This window comes from Lynx rufus, unplaced genomic scaffold (assembly GCF_022079265.1).
Source record: "Lynx rufus isolate CCGP_SWC_20201006 ecotype Redwood Valley unplaced genomic scaffold, mLynRuf1.p SCAF_27, whole genome shotgun sequence".
Lineage (NCBI taxonomy): Eukaryota > Metazoa > Chordata > Mammalia > Carnivora > Felidae > Lynx > Lynx rufus.
In genome coordinates, this window is record NW_025814842.1 from 10,703,447 (window position 1) to 10,717,037 (window position 13,591).

At 46.7% G+C, this 13,591-nt stretch overlaps 1 long non-coding RNA gene across 2 annotated transcripts in view; it reads right to left on the reverse strand.

Moving 5' to 3' along the window:
- LOC124519375 (uncharacterized) overlaps window positions 1–13,591 on the reverse strand; it is a 38,464-nt gene that overhangs the window by 7,367 nt on the left and 17,506 nt on the right. For both annotated transcript variants that reach the window (XR_006964088.1, XR_006964089.1), the window contains exon 2: window positions 1,054–1,287. This is a non-coding gene — a long non-coding RNA (uncharacterized LOC124519375). The remainder of the gene's footprint in view (window positions 1–1,053; window positions 1,288–13,591) is intronic.

A 13,591-nucleotide genomic window follows, 5' to 3' on the forward strand; every position in this document is an offset into this window, starting at 1 on the left:
GGCCGTGAAGCCGCATGCTCCATTCCTTTATGCTTCCCCATCCTGAGAGTGCGACTTGGGTCCCCACAGTCACAAGACGGCCCTGCCCTCCGGGCACCAAGTCTGTTCCACGCAGGAGGAAGAAGGCAGGCACAAGGGGACAGGCACGTACCGGCTGACTCTGGTTATACATGTAGTACATGCTACTAGAAAACCAGTAACTTTCCTGTGGATTTCTGCTTACATCTCATTAGCCGGGAACATGTCACATGGTTGTGCCTGGCTGCTGCGAGGGAAGCTGAGAAAGCGAGATTTTAGTGTTTTGGTGTTTTTGGTTTTGTTTTTTGAGAGACTGCAAGCAGTGGGGGGTCGTTAGAGAGAGAGGGACAGAGGATCTGAAGCGCTGACAGCAGCGAGCCCGATGTGGGGCTTGAACTCATGAACCACGAGATCGTGACCTGAGCCAAAGTCTGACGCTCAGTCAACTGAGCCACCAGGTGCCCCGAGATTTCAGTTTGGGAGCTGGAAACATGATCTGTGAATAAGGAGGAAGTGGAGGAGAGATGTTGAGGAGTTACATCCAGCAATGGCTCCCACAGATACCATACACGTGATTCTACAACCGTTTTGCTCCCCGCTTGACAAGCCGTGGATCTTTCCAGATTGACACTACGGACCTGTCAAAAACTGCGCAACGGTCCCACAGAATGGTATCACCCTCATTTCTAATTATGCCCAATATTTTTCTGAGGCAAAGGCAGTGGCAATAAACATCCTCTAGATACATCCTTCGTGGCTTCTGTGTCTGAAGTTAAGATTTCCCCTAAGTAGCTTACTGAGTGGAAGAGTTGGCGTGTCTCTTGCTCTCCATTTTGCTGCGAAACAAGAGCCCTGAAACTTAATAGCTTAGCAACCTTACTGGAGCGGGGGCACCTGGCTGGCTCAGTTGGTACGATATACAGTTCTTGACCTCGGGGTCGTGAGTTCCACCCCCCTGCTAGGTGTAGAGTTATTTTTTTGCTTGTTTGTTTTTAATAGATTTTTTTTAAATAAATTAAGGAAAAACACACTTACTGTCTAGTATTGGTTCTGAGGGTCAGGAATCCAGGGGCAGCTGGAGGAGTGCTTCTGGCTGTGAGCGTCCCAGGAGCTTGCACTCCAGCCATGGTTGGGTAGCAGTCACCTCCTGGAATCGGGGCAGGAGAATCTGTTCCCAAGCTCGCTCACGTGGCTGTTGGCCAATGGCTTCACTTTCCCAGCACCTGGGCCTCTCCACGGGGCTGCTCACATATAGCAGTATGATTCTCCCTGGAAAGAATGATTTAAGAGAGAAAGTGAGCACCCGAGACAGAACCACTGTCTTTTTCATGACCTAATGTCATCACTTCAGCCTTATGCTACTGATTACACGCAACAGCCCTTGTATAATTCAGGGGAGGACTACACAAGAGTGTGAACCTTGGGGGTGGGGATGCTGGCGGCCATGTTCCCTCAGTGGCTGGCTAAATATACGGGGGCACATATTCTTTTATATTGCCTTTTCCTTTTTCCTATTATTATTATTTAAGTTCATGTATTTACTCTGAGAGAGAGAGAGAGAGAGAGAGAGAGAGAGAACATGAGCTGGGGAGGGCCAGATAGAGAGGGAGGGAGGGAATCCCAAGCAGGCTCCACACTGTCAGGGCAGAACCAGATGTGGGGCTTGATCTCACGAACCATGACTTACCTGACTGAGCCACCCAGGCGTCTACCGTTTTGTTTAAACCTTACTTTGATTGAAAGTGTAATACATGCCAATTTCAGAAAAACTTGAAAACACAGAAAAATAGGAGAAATCTCAAACACCCCTAACCCCACCACTGAAAGATACTTGCAACTTACATTTTTATTCATTTCCTTCCACTCTTTCTTCTGTGCGTGTAGTGCTTCTGTGCTGGGATGTTTTTGTCAGATAACAAAAACCACCCTGACTCAAAAAAAAAGCTAAAATGCAAGGAAAGCTGTTAATGGCCTCAGGGAACAGGAAATCTAGAGGCAGTCAGATGTCAGGGCTGGTGGAGAACAATGACATTCTCAAGGACCCAGGTGATTTTCCTCCCTTCCAAACACTGACTTCATCTCGAGGGTCTTTTAGGCAGGAAGATGATGGAGGGGCCGAAAGTCTCCTTTTCAGTCTGATTTGCACACACCCACTCCTGACCCAGATGCTATCACTGGGAATGCTACAGGCTAAGTGACCAGTGTAGACTTGGTTACATGGTGGGATTACCGCCATTTACTTAGAGCAATCACCCCCAGAGCTGGGTCAGTTTCCCCTGAGTCACATGGTCTTTTAGGTTGAAAGAAGAGGGAAAGGAGGATGTGTGGCAACAGTGTCTCCTACACAAATAGATTGACTTAGTCGATAAGATATAATTTCATATCCTTATTATTTCAAATGATTGTAATACTATAAACATATTTTTTTAAGATTTTATTTTTAAGTAATCTCTACACCCAACATGGGGCTTGAACTCACAACCCCAAGATCAAGAGTCGCATGCTCAACTGACTGAGCCCACCAGGAGCCCCTGAACATATTCTTTATGGTTGAAATGTTTAAAAATAAATGGCCATAGAATAGTCCAACAAGTTATATAGTATAACTTACTTTTTACAACAGCTTATTGAGACACAATTCACCCATTTAAACTGTACAATTCAATGGTTTTTAGTATATTTCCACAGTTGTGCAACTATCATCACAATTTTTTCTTTTCATTTTTGAGAGAGAGAGAAAGAGAGACAGAGAGAGAGACAGAGCTCAAATGGGGAAGGGACAGAGAGAGAGGGAGACACAGAATCCGAAGCAGGCTCCAGGCTCTGAGCTGCCAGCACAGAGCCTGATGCGGGGTTCGAACTCATGAACCGTGAGATCATGACCTGAGTTGAAGTCAGACGCTTAACTGACTGAGCCACGCAGGTGCCCCTATCATCACCATTTTCAACACTGTCATTCCCTCAAAAAAAAAACCCTCATACTTACTAGCAGCCACACTACATTTCAAGCCCCATAGTACCTGGCTTCTCTCAGTTAGTACAGTATTTTCAAGGTTGATCCCTGTTGTAGCATGTTTCGGTATTTTATTTCCTTTCATTGCTGAATAATATTCCATTGTGTGAATATACCACGTTAAAAAAGTCTATTGATGAGTTAATGGACATTTGGGTTGTTTCTGGGTTTTCTGGCTATTATAGAGATTGTCTTGGGGCGCCTGGGTGGCTCAGTCGGTTGAGAATCTGACTTTGGCTCAGGTCATGATCTCACAGTTTGTGGGTTCGAGCCCCACATCAGGCTCTGTGCTGACAGCTTGCTCCGAGCCTGCAGCCTGCTTCAGATTCTGTCTCCTTCTCTCTCTCTGTCCCTCCCTGCTCATGCTCTGTCTCTCAAAAATAAATAAATGTTAAAAAAAAAATAAAAAAAAAAGATTGTCTTATTTCATTCAGGCTACTATAAAAAAATGCCATAGACTAGGTAGCACGTAAACAACAGAAATTTATTTTTCACAGTTCTGGGGGCTGGGAAGTCTAAGATCAAGGCACTGGCAGAGTCAGTGTCTGGTGAGAGCCTGCTTCCTCATTAAGGGCCAGCTTCTCATTGTTAATCTCACATAATGGAAGTGGGGAAGGAGCTCTCTGGGATCTCTTGTAAAAGCGTATTTGTTGAAAAGACCATTTTCCCCCCATTGAATGGTTTTAGCACCCGTGCTGAAAAATCAACCAATCATAAAAGTGAGAATTTACATCTGGGCTCTTGGTTCTATTCCACTGATCTCTAGGTCTATCCTCGAGCTGGTACTGCACTCTATTTTTTACTGTCACTTTGTAGTGATTTTGAAATCAGAAAGTAGTGAGTCCTCCAACTTTATGCTCCTTTTTCAAGATTGTTTTTAGCTATTCTGGATTCCTTATATTTCTATATGAATCTTAGGATCAGCTTTTTCAATTTCTGGAGGAAAAAAACTAAGATTTTGATAGAGAACACTTTGAATCTAGAAATCAACTTGGGAGGACTGCCATCTCAACAATACGAAATCTTTCAATCCATGAACATGGGATGCCTTTACATTTATTGAAGTCTTCCTTAATTTCTTTAATGATGTTTTATAGTTTTCAGTATACAAATCTTACACCTCTTTTTAAAAATGTACTCTTGGGGCACCTGAGTGGCCCTGTGATTGGGATTCTCTTTCTCTCTCTCTCTCTCTCTCTCTGTCCCCCCACCCCCCGCCCCACTCATGCTCTCTCTCTCTCTCTCTCTCTCTCAAAATAAAATAAACTTACAAAAAATTAACTAAGACAGAGGGAGAACAGCGATAATGAGGAGACAAATGGCAATGTCTGTGTCTCAGGGTCTATAAAGGAAACCCTACTTTCCATGTTGGGCTCCTAACACCAATGCGTTACCATCATGGCATCTGTTCTGGGCTGCAGGTTAGCTATTGTCGACTTTATGTGGCAGAGGCTGCCTGGTATGATGTGCACATGTTGGGGCTGGACTTGGTGTGTGGAGCTTGAACATGCCAGGGCAGTGGTGAGTGACCCACATCTCCAAACACACACACTTACTCGGAGACCTTTTTAAAAAAAATTTGTTTTATGTTTATTTTTGAGAGAGACAGAGCATGAGTGGGGGAGAGGCAGAGAGGGAGGGAGACACAGAATCTGAAGGAGGCTCCAGCCTCTGAGTTGTCGGCACGGAGCCTGATGCGGGGCTCGAACTCGCAAACCATGAGATCGTGACCTGAGCTGAAGTTGGACACTTAACCCACTGAGCCACCAGCCCCACCACAGAGATCTCTACTGTGACAATATGAGTGTGCCCCGTTCATGTACGCCTGCTTTCACCAAACACAACCGAGCCATGCTTGACATCCTTTGTCAGCAAAGGGGATTTCAGAGACGGACCTGTGTGTGGACAATGACACGAGGACAGTAGCAGTGGGAGGTCACACTTCAAGAATGCTCCCTCTGTGCCAGGCCCAGCTCTAAGCACCTACTGAAGACTAACGCAATTAAAGCTCATAACAACCCTTTGAGACGATGCTTTTGTTTGCTCCCTTTTGCAGCAGAGAAAACTTGCCCAAGGTGACACAGCCAGTGACGAGCAGAGTCTGGATTTGAACCTGGAGCCGGAGTGCTTAGCTATCATGCTATTCCCTCCCTCTACAAAACTATCAAAACAGAACAGATAAAGTGCTACAGCGGTAAATACGGTAACAATAAATAAATAAGACTCTGGCAGCGGGCATAGGGTCCTGCAGAAGAAGTTCACTCTACCTGGTGGAGTTGAGTTTCCACTGAGCCTTGAAAAAAGAATTCACTAGAACCCAACAGTGGGAAGGTTGTTTCAAGTCGGTGTGACAGCAGACAGCCGTGCAGGGGCTCACGGTGTGCAGCTAGCATCGGGCTATATGTTACAGAAGTGCTCTCCTTAAAGTCATAGGGAAGAGGAGCTACACAGAACAATTTTCTTTCTTTTTTTAAATAATTTTATTTATTTTAAGAGAGACGAGAGAGAGAGAGAGAGAGAGAGAGCGCACACACACGTGAGTGGGGAGGGGCAGAGAGAGAATCCCCAGCGGGCTCTGCACTGTCAGCACGGAGCCCGATACGGGGCTCCACGCGGGTTTGAACTCATGAAATGTGAGATCATGATCTGAGCTGAAGTCAGAAGCTCAACTGACTGAGCCACCCAGGGGCCCCCACAGAAGAATTTTCTTAATCATCATGTCTTCTCTCTCTGCTCATTTCAATTGCAACTGAAATAACATTTTATTTAAACCAAAAATATTTTAAAAATTTAAATTAAAAAAAAGCTTTACATTTAAAATACATATTGTGGGGGGCGCCTGATTTCAGCTCAGGTCATGATTTCGTGGTTCACGTGAGTTTGAGCCCCTCCACGGTCAGTGCGCTGGAGTCTGCTTTGGATCCTCTGTCCTTCTTTCTCTCTCTCTGCCCCTGTCCCACTCGCACTGTCTGAAAAAAAAAATTAAAAAAAAATTAAATACATATTTTGGAGGGCACCTGGGTGGCTCAGTCGTTTCAGCATCCGACTCTCGATCTCGGCTTGGATCGTGATCCCAGAGTCGTGGATCAAGCCCCTTCTTGGGCTCCATGCAGACCTTGGAGCCTGCTTGGGATTCTCCTCTCAGCACTAAATAAATAAATAAAATATCTATTTTTTAATTTAGTAAGTAATCTCTCCACCCAAGAAGGGCCTTGAACTCACGACCAACCCTAAGATCAAGAGTAGCACAACTCCTCTGACTGAGCCAGCCAGGCGCCCCTGAAATATTTTTAAGAGAAATATTACTTATTGTTTTCTTTTTTTCCCTTTTATTTATTGTTTTTTTCAATCTTTATTTGAGAGAGAGAGAGACAGAGAGACAGAGCACAAGCATGGGAGGGGCGGAGAGACAGGTAGGGAGACACAGAATCCGAAGCAAGGCTCCAGGTTCGGAGCTATCAGCACAGAGGCCGACACGGGGCTCGAACTCACGGACGGCAAGATCATGACCTGAGCCGAAGTCGGACGCTGAACAGACTGAGACAGCCAGGTGCCCTCTTTTTTTGTTTTTTAATGTTGATGTTTTAATTTTTTTAATTGCTTGATTTCTAATCGCCACGTGTCTATGATACTCTAACTGCTTTTCAACGGGCCCAGAATGATATAAAACAACAGCTGACAGGCCCAAAGACCTCCAGGGGCTTTTTGGTCTGAGGGAACGTGCCTTGGTAGCAGTAACTGGAAGACCATGGAAGATGGTGGATTCTTGCCTCAACTGGAAATTTATAAAAATTTTCCATGAGGTGGCAGCAGCTGCTCAAGCAGTCCTGGAAAATGAGCTCAGCTGAAAATTCAAGGTTGTTGTCGTTGTCGTTGTTGTTGTTTGCCATTAGAGTGAGATCTCTTTCAACATTGCCTGTCTTTGAATAAAATCTATGCGTTAAAAATTCTTTGATTTAGAAATGAAAACTGGTTTCTTTTTTTTTTTTTAATGTTTACTTATTTTTAAGAGAGAGAGAGAAAGAGAGAGAGAGACTGGGGGAGGGGCAGCCAGAGGGGCGTGTACAGAGGACCCAAAACAGGCTCTGTGCTGACAGCAGTGAGCCCGGATGCGGGGCTCGAACTCAGGAACCATGAGATCATGACCTGAGCGGAAGTCAGACGCTCAACCTACTGAGCCACCTGGGCACCCCTTGACGCTATTTTCTACCCGCTAATACTGACCTAGGCTCTCTTGTCTTTCAAGGTCATTTCGGAGCCGTCAGATGAAAGATGCAAAATTCAATTCCCACCACAGCTACTAGAAAGCAGGATTTAATTTTAGCCCTGCCAAACAACGTGGAGCGGGCGGGAAGTGATTTTGGCATCTGGAAGTGTTTCGTGCTTCACACCAAGTGAGCGCGCCTCTTACTCCGCGCTCTCGGGCCGGCTGTCCTGTGAATTTCTATTTGCTCAGAAATTATGCTGATCTCAGTTTCCGCCCTGAGCAAGGAAAACGAGGGTAAGAAAAGAATGGAGCGAGCCCAAGTGCAGGGAACAAAACATAGAATGGATGGGCCTTCACAGAAGAGGATTGTTTCAGTCCCAGAACAAAGGGGCAGATGGATTAGGCCGGTCTGAGCCCTGGCTCCGCCTCTTACCAGCTGGGCCCTCACCTGATCTCCAGAGCAGACAGAATGACAATACCTTTTCGCAGCACTGCCGAGTGCAAAGGGGAGAATGTCCTCTGGGCCACACCAGTTGGTTGGAACTACAGCAGATACTTTATCGGGTCGCTAAAATATGTTTACCCGCTGACTTTTCTTTTTTTTCCTTTGCCTGTTTCCCCACACAGGAAAGACGATGGAAATAAGATCAAAGTCATAATCCTCTTGTCGATCTACGTTGGGCCGCTGGTCATCCCTGGCTGCATGTCAGAATCGCCTTGGAGCCCTCGCCCCAGCCCAGGGCAATGGCCACAGTCCCTCTGGGTGGGGTGTGAATTAAGCAGCCACTTCCCAAACCCTCTGAATGTCCTTGAAGGGACTCTGCCTCACCCAGAGTGGTCACGTGATTTCCTTGCTAAGGACACTGCCGGCCGAGAAACCAAAGATTTTGCTTAAATGAATCTGTTAACTGCTTCAAATCCGGCCTTGCAGATCCCTTGGGGTATAAAGCGGGCCTGACCTCACCGCGTTAAATGGACACACTTTCATTCTGATCTTAGAGCAGCATCTTAACGAGCATCTTTATAGACTTATTCCACATTGAAAGTGGGTATCTGTGACCTATAATTTGCAAGATCTTTAATTTAACATAATTATAAGGACACTTCTGAAATTAATGGTCAAGTGAACGACGGCACTAGATAACTATTCCAATATATTACTTCAACACCTTCCTTCCTTCTCTCTTCTCCAAAATGATGTTTCAATTCAGGTGGTTCTTTGGGTTTTTTTGCTTTTTGGTTTTGTTTGTTTGTTTGTCTTTACTGTTTCAAGTACTATTTGTTGTGCCCAAGTTATGAAGGCTCTGTGGAGAAAATATTAGCAGTTTTTGGCTAAATCAGTTTTAAGGCAAAGGCATTCGTTAATAAGGCATTTTCTCTTTTTATTACTAATTTTTTTAGTAAGGAATTTTCAAATGTGACTATTCCAGAAGTTTTCTCTATGCCACCTGATCAAGATGAATTTACTGTAATATCCCCTTTTTCTGGAAGGTAGCTGCATATATCTGGACGGAACTCATAACTTTTCTAAATATGTGCACAATTAAAAAAATATATTCTGTATTAAAACCCAAACAATTTTCATACCACTTCCCTTTCCAGGCTTTCTTGTAAAACGTTGTCCTGACATGTCTTGGTAAAAAAAAAAAAACAAATGTGCACTGAACTTCCTGTCTTCAAAATAGAGATATTCTCTTCCTGCAGCCTTGGAAACCAGAGAGCAGCCCACACTAAGACTTCTGGTCAAAAGCAAAACTCAGGCTGCTGGGGTCCAGGGATTTCTCTGTTAGGGGCCACACATCCAATGGGACGTGGCCACTATGCGTACCTGAAGCACCTCTCTTATATCATCCTAACCACATCGACGGCACATCCTAACTGCTGACTGCATTTGAAAATGATCCCCAGGCACAAAGCCATCCAGTGTCAGGTCATACAAAGCCACAAAATATTCATGATCTTCTGCAGACCCGGCAGATTGTTTCTTAATTGTGGTAAAGTGCACATAACATAAAATGTTCCGTCTTAACCATTTTCAGCATACAGTTCATTAGGGGTAAGCACATCGTGTTGTTGTGCAATTGACCTCCAGATCTCATTTCATCTTGCAAAACTGGAGCTCCATACCTATTAAACAACTACCCCCCCCCCCCGGCCCCCGGCTCCTGGCAACTGCCCTTCTGTTTTCTGTCTCTACGAACATGACTACTCCAAGTATTGCACCCTTTTGGGGAAGCAAAATGTTTTTCCTTTTAAGCTTATTTATTGACTTAAATAATTTCTACACACGACATGGGGCTTTAACTCTCAACCCCAAGATCAAGAGTCACACGCTCTTCCGACGGAGCCAGCCGGGTGTCCCTGGAAGCAAAATGTTTTTAATCACAACTGCATCCCATCAAATTTACAGCCAGAAAGCGGAAGGTCTGAAAGTTTGAACTTTACGATTAAGTATGTAAAACATACTCAGACACACGCATCCACACATACTCACGAACACACAATTCTGATAGAACTGAGCTTGGCGGGGCAGGGGGTGGCGCACCTGGGTGGCTCAGTCGGTTAAGCGTCCGAGTGGATTTCAGCTCAGGTCATGATCTTACAGTTTGTGAGTTCCAGCCCCCCCCATCGGGCTCCGTGCTGATGGCACGGAGCCTGCTTGGGATTTTGTCTCTCCTCGCTGCCCTCACCTACTTGTGCGCACGCGCTCTCTCTCTCAAAATAAATAAACTTAAAAAAATAAATAAAAAGAACTGAGCTTGGGACAAAGTCCATCTCTGGGGGCCACTGAAGGCCTGTTTCGTGAAACTGCTTCTCCAGGTGTTTTACCTGGACGAGCAGAAAAGTGTGCTTTCGGCAACTGGCAAGGGTCAAGGTCTTTTAAGTTATACAAGAATGGGCCTGCAGAGAGGGTTCTCAGGATGCAACCTGGAACTGAAACCCGACATGAAACCAGCTGCAGAAGGGAAGAGCCGCCACCTCTGAGATCAAACCCAGGGCCAGGTGTGTGCAAAGGGGCCTTGGGGGCTCGGAGCACTAGCCTGCGAATTTCACAAAAGACTCATCTGCTTCTGCAGATTTGGCTTTGAGGATTTGTTTCCTATGCCTCCCCATGTTTTCTGCAGCTCCCATGCCAGCCTGGCCCAGGGTCAAGGTAGGCTGGATCCAAGAAGGAGAGGGGAGCAGGTGCCCTGAGGACTCTCACACAGAGCCCATCAGGAACAACTTATTACTGCCTCCATGCTGAAAACAGCTGTGTCCTTACCTTACAAAAACGTAGAAGGCGTTGCTGGCTGTCCTCTGGCGGCAGGGCCAGGGTAGGGCCAAGCACAGGTCAGCAGCCTGAGTGACACAGGAGGCTTGACCTGCGGCTTCACCCATGTTCCAAAGACGGGCTTCAGGGGGCGCCTGGGTGGCTCGGTTAGTTAAGCGTCCGACTTTTGGTTTTGGCTCAGGTCATGACCTCACGGTTCATGGGTTCGAGCCCCACATTGGCCTCTGTGCTGACAGTGTGGAGTCTGCTTGGGATTCTGTCTCTGCCCCTCCCCAGCTCGTGCTTGCTCTCTCTCTCTCTCAAAATAAATAAACTTAAAAACGAAAAAAAAAAAAAGATGGGGCATCAGGAATGTGGCGGGGAGGGCCCTCACCGAGGCCTCAGGACTGTTATTTTTCCCCTAACCTTCTGTTGCTGTGCAGTTTGTCTAGATAGTTCTGTCCTTCCTTTTTAAACCACAAAGGCTTGCAAGAGACTGGCCTCCACTGCCCAAGTGTGACAATGGCCACTTCTGGGGCCTGGTTGGGGGAGGGGTTGTGGGATGTGGGGCTGGCTCCTGGGGCCACCGGATCTCCTTCAAGGCACTGCTTGTCCACACAGCCCTTTGCCCATGTCCTGCCCTCCCTACCCTCCCTGAGGCCTCGTCTCCAGCCGTCCCACCCCCAACCTGCATGGGCCTCAGCTTCCTGGGGACTCGAGGCACCTGCCCCGGCATTTCCATGGGGGCTTCTCTGGTCCCATGGAATATTCCACATGCTGGGGGAAAAAGGGACTTCCTTGGGATGCCAGCAGTGGCCATGGTGGTTTGGGCTGGCACAGAGATGTGGGTGCGTGGATGAGTGACAGCTCCCATGCCCCCTCCCCTCTCCTACCATAATCCCTCACCAGCCAAGGGAAGCTAACGGAATGTCTGTGTTGAGAGTCTCTCTTTCCTTCTCTCCCCTTCTCTTCTCTCTCAGTTTGGCACTTTGCTAAAAGTTAAACATGCATCTGTCTACCTTAAGAACTAACAACTCCACTTCCACTTACCCAAGGGAAGTAAAAACATGTCCACACAAAGACTTATATAAGAACATCGACGGCAGTTTTATCCACAACAACCCCAATGTGGAGACGCTCCAAATGCTCATCACGGATGGAGTGACTGTGGCTGCACAAAGAAATACCACTCAGCAGCAAGAAGGAACAGATTACTAATACACACAATAACATGAATCCGACTCCAAAAGCATTAGGCTGGGTGAGTGCTGTAAGCCGGATGAGGCCATTTATATGAAATTCTGGAAGAGGCAAACCGGCGACAGAAAACAGATTGAAGATTTCGGGGGCCTGGGATGTGGGAAGGTGAGGTGAAGAACGAGCACGAAGGGGCACAAGGGTGTTTTTGAGTGACAGAAATGTTTTGGATCTTGATTCTGGTGGGGGTTCCACAGGTAAATACATTTGTCAAAAACTCATTGAACGAAACACATAAAAAGGAATCATCTGATTCTGCGTAAATAACACACTTCGATAAAGGTGTTTTTGTTTTTGTTTTTTAAAAAAAAAAGCAGCTCAGTCTAGCTTCCCCAAGTGGGTGGCACCATTTCGCCTGGAAACAAGCTGGAATGACAGGCATCCTGACCGACATGTCCAGCACAAACTACTTAGGTGGCACAGAGGGCCCATTGTGACCAGACCGCAGAGTCTCTCTCCAGCCCGTCCTGCACCCTGGCCCTGAGCCCCGGCCAGCACAAACTATTTACCAATTCCCTCTGCGAGCAGTGCACTTTGACACCTTCCGTGTCTTTGACCTGCTCTTCTCTTTGCCGTCAATACTCACCCCCAACCTTTTTGCTGGGGAAGTTCCACGCATCCTTGAAAGCTGGACTCAAGCGTCTCTTCCCCACCTCCTCTGGGCTCTCCCTACAGCTCTGCAAGCCACACTGTATTGTATTATAAGCTGTTACCCTCCTGTCCTGCCTCCTCCCATCCTCCCACAGTCCGGAAACCCCTCGAAGCCAGGGGTGGTGCCGTATTTCGCTCTGATTCCTTTAAAGTACCTAGCACATTCCTTGAATGTCTGTTGGGCAAGATGGTAGGCCTAAGTTAGCTAAACAGAGAATCACAACCTTCTGAACCTTCTCCCCAACTTGCAGATGAGGACATGAGGCTCCCAGAGCTGAGGCGATGATGCTGAAGACCTCAGGGGTGGGATGTGGCATTGTTAAGTGGCAGGTGCAGAGGGAGGACGGTGAATGAAGCCCCATCCCAGCCGTCAGTGAGCTCATGGAGGACAGAGGCTCACAAATAGTGGGGAAACATAGGCCGAATGGAGACACGAGGGAATGAATTCATTCATTCATTCATTCATTCATTCATTCATTCATTCGAGTCGCCCTCCCTCCCCCTTACAGTCTGCAGCACCATGCAGGAGTGGGCATAACAGGTGCTGTCTCCTCCCCTACCCCCACCCACCCCAGAGGGACCTAACCCACGGAACTGCAGCATAACCCTTCTTAAAGGCAGCCAGCTATGGACCTCAGGGATTAGTTTGGCTAAAGGATTCGTAGTTTTTTGTTGGGCTTATAGTCACAGCTGTGCTGTTTTCTTCTTTTTTTTTAATGTTTTATTTATTTTTGAGAGAAAGAGCACAAGCAGGGGAGGGTCAGAGAGAGAGGGACGGAGTATCTGAAGCAAGTTCCAGGCTGACAGCAACGAGCCCAATGCGGGGCTCGAACTCATGAACCACGAGATCATGACCCCAGCTGAAGTTGGACCTCAACCGACTGAGCCACCCAGGCACCCCTGTTTTTTGCTTTTTTTTAATGGTAAGGTTTTTTTTAATCTTTATTTTTGAGAGAGAGTGAGAAAGACAGAGTGCAAGCGGGGGAGGAACAGAGAGAGAGGGAGACACAGAATCCAAAGCAGGTTCCAGGCTCTGAGCTGTCGGCAAAGAGCCCAATGTGGGGCTCAAACCCACGAACCGCAAGTTCATGACCTGAGCCGAAGTCAGACGCTTAACCAACTGAGCCACCTAGGTGTCCCATCGCAGCTATGTTTTGTACTTTATTATAAAAACTCTTTTGATTTTATTAAC